The following is a 3,530-nucleotide window of genomic DNA, read 5'->3' as shown; positions in this document are numbered from 1 at the left end:
CAATATCTAGTATCAGTGATGTTACCTATGGAATTTACAGTGTTTAGGACTAACGATGGTGTCAAATGGTATCTACAAGGAGATAGTTCTGCTACATTATTTAAGGCATTGTATTTTGCTACATAATGTTTAATACAGGTTTTTCAGACGTCCTTAATATCCTGTAATCTATTCGGTCTTATTTTTGTGATTACATATATGTAACATAAAATTCACCACTTCAACCATTTTTAGTGCACAATTCAGTGGTTTTTGGAATATTCAAAATGTTGTGCAAGCATCATCACTATCTGTTTACAAGATGTTTTTATTACTCCAAACAGAAACTCAGTAAGCATTAAGCAACAATTTCCTGTTCCCTTTCTCCCTATCCCCTGATAACGTGTAATCTGTATTGTGTATCACTGAATTTTCCTACTCTAGATATTCCATATAAGTAAAATAATACACTATTTTTCCTTTAATATCTACTTCATTTCATTTAGCATATGTTTTTTCAAGGTGCACTGATGTTGCATCCTGTATCAGAACTTCATTCCTTTTGTAGGCTAAATAGTGTTCTGTTCTATAGATATAAAACTTTTGTTTATCCATTCATCTGTTGATGGACACATGGGTTGTTTCTACCTTTTGGATGTTGTGAAAAATGCTGTTATGAATGTTTTGCATACTTATCTCTTTGAACTCCTGTTTTCAAGTTTTGGGGTACATGTTAGCAGTGGAATTTCTGGGTCATATATTAATTCTACGTTTAATTTTTGAGGAACTACCAAACTCTTTTCCACAGAAACTCCAGCATTTTACATTCCTATCCCAGTGCTTGTGAGTTTCAATTTCTCTATATTTCCTACAAAACTTGGCATTTTCAATTGTTTGGTTATAGCCATGCTAGTAGGTGTGAAACGGTATTTTTGAGATTTTGATTTGTACAGACATATCTTAGAAATATTGTGGGTTCAGTTCTGGACCACTGCAATAAAGTCAATGTCACAATAAAGTAAGTCATACAAAATATTTGGTTTCCCAGTGTATATAAAAGTTATGTTTACATGAATCTATAGTTTATTAAATGTGCGGAAACCTTATGTCTAAAAAATGTATACCTTAATTTAAAAGCACTTTATTGCTAAAATATGCTAACAATTATCTGAGCTTTCAGCAAGTCATGATCTTTTTGCTGGTGGAAGGTCTTGCTTAGATATCGATGGCTGCTTACTGCTCAGGGTGGTGGTTACTGAAGGTTGAGGTGTTTGTAGCAATTTTTAAAAATAAGACGATAAAGTTTTCTGCATTGATTAACTCTTCCTTTAACAAAATATTTCTCTGTAGCATGAGACAATGTTTGTTAGAATTTTATCCACAGTGGAACTTGCTTCATAATTGGAGTCAATCCTCTCAAATCCTGCTGCTGCTTTATCAACCAAGTTTATGGAATATTCTAAATCCTCCGTAATCATTTCGACAATGTTCATAGACTCTTCTTCAGGAGTATGTTCTATCTTAAGAAACCACTTTCTTTGCTTATCCATAGGAAGCAAATCCTTGTTTCTTAAAGTTTTATGAGGAGAGTGCAGCAATTCAATCACATTTTCAGGCTCTGCTTCTAATTCTAGTTCTCTTGGTATTTCCACCACATCTACTGCTACTTTTTTCCACTGAAATCTTGAACCCCTGAAAGTCATTCATGAGAGCTGGAATCAACTTCTCCAAAATTCCTATTAATATTAATATTTTGACTTCTTCCCATGCATTACAAATGTTCTTAATCCCATATAAAATTGTGAATCCTTTTCAGAATTTTTTTCAGCTAACTTTGCTCAGATCCATCCGAAAAATCACTATCTCTGGCAGCTATAGCCTTATGAAATGTATTTCTCGATAAGACTTGAAAGGCAAAATTACTTCTTAATCCATGGGCTGCAGAATGCATGTTGTGTTAGCAGGTGTGAATACAACTTAATCTCCTGTGCACCTCCATCAGAATTCTTAGGTAACTAGGTGTTTTGTCATTAAGCAGTTTTGAAAGAAATCTTTGTTTTTCTGAGCAGTGGGTCTCAACAGTGGGGTTAAAATATTTAGGAAACGATGCTGTAAGTAGATGTTCTGTCATCCATGCTTTGGTGTTCCATTGATAAAACATAGGCATACTTCTTAAAGGACCTAGAATTTTTGGAATAGCACATGAGCACTGGCTTCAACTTAACATCATCAGCTACATTAGCCCCTAACAAGGGAGTAAGCCTATCCTTTGAAACTTTGAAGCCAGCCATTGACTCCTCCTCTCTATGAAAGCCCTAGGTGGCATCACTTATTTTGTCTATATTGAAAACTTATTGATTAGTGTAGACACTTTTGTTAATTATTTCATCTAGAACTTCTGGAGAACTTCCTGCAGCTTCTACATTAACACTTGCTGCTTTACCTTGCATTTTTATGTTGTGGAGATGGAATCTATCCTTAAATCATATTAACTAATCTTTGCTAGCTCCAGATTTTTCTTCTGAAGGTTTCTCACGTCTCTCTGGCTTAATAGAAGTGAAAAGAGATAAGGTCTTGCTCTGGATTAGGTTTTGACTTAAGGAAAACTTAAGTGGCTGGTTTAATCTTTTAGCTAGACCACTCAAACTTTCTCCATATCAGCAATAATGCTACTTCACTTTCTTATCATTCACTAGGTAGCATTTTTAGTTTCCACTAGGAACCTTTTTTTTGCATTCATAATTTGGTTAACTGTTGCAAGAGGCTTAGCTTTCAGCCTGTCAACTTTTGACATGCCTTCCTCACAAAGCTTAATCATTTCTAGCTTTTGATATAAAGTAAGAAATGTGTGCCTCTCCCCTTTACTTGAAAACTTAGAAACCATTTTAGAGTTCTTAAATGGCCTAATTTCAATATTGCTGTGTCTCAGGAAATAGGCAGGTCTGAGGGAGGGAGATGGAAGAGTGGTTGGTTGGTGGACCAATCAGAACACACAGAACATTTATTGATTAAGTTCACAAACTTTTATGGGCATAGATCATGATTCCCTGAAACAATTACAATAGTTACATCAAAGATCGCTGACTACACATCACCAGAATAGATACAATTATGATAATAAAATTTGAAATGTGAAAATTACCAAAATGTGACACAGAGACACAAAGCGAACACATGCTGTCGGAAAAACGATGCTGATCAAATTGTTCAGGGTCGCCACAAACTTTCAATTTGTAAAAGTCACAATATCTGTAAAGATCAATAAAGTGAAGCACAATGAAAAGTGATATGCCTTTATTTCCTTAATGATTAATGATGCTGAATAACTTTGCATGTACTTACTTCCATATTCTTTATAGAAATGTCTATTTAACTCGTTTGGGCACTTTTTAATTAGGTTGCTTGCCTTTTTGTGGTTGGCTTGTGTTTTAAAACATAATTTAATTATTAAACAATTATCAGATATCTGATTTATAAATATTTTGCAAATATTTGTAAATATTTTTTCACAGTATGTGGGTTATCTTTCTACTCTTTTGAGTAGTATCTTT

This window comes from Gorilla gorilla, chromosome X (genome assembly GCF_029281585.2).
Source record: "Gorilla gorilla gorilla isolate KB3781 chromosome X, NHGRI_mGorGor1-v2.1_pri, whole genome shotgun sequence".
Taxonomy (NCBI): domain Eukaryota; kingdom Metazoa; phylum Chordata; class Mammalia; order Primates; family Hominidae; genus Gorilla; species Gorilla gorilla.
The sequence above is the reverse complement of the archived record's forward strand: the minus strand, read 5'-3'. Positions refer to the sequence as shown.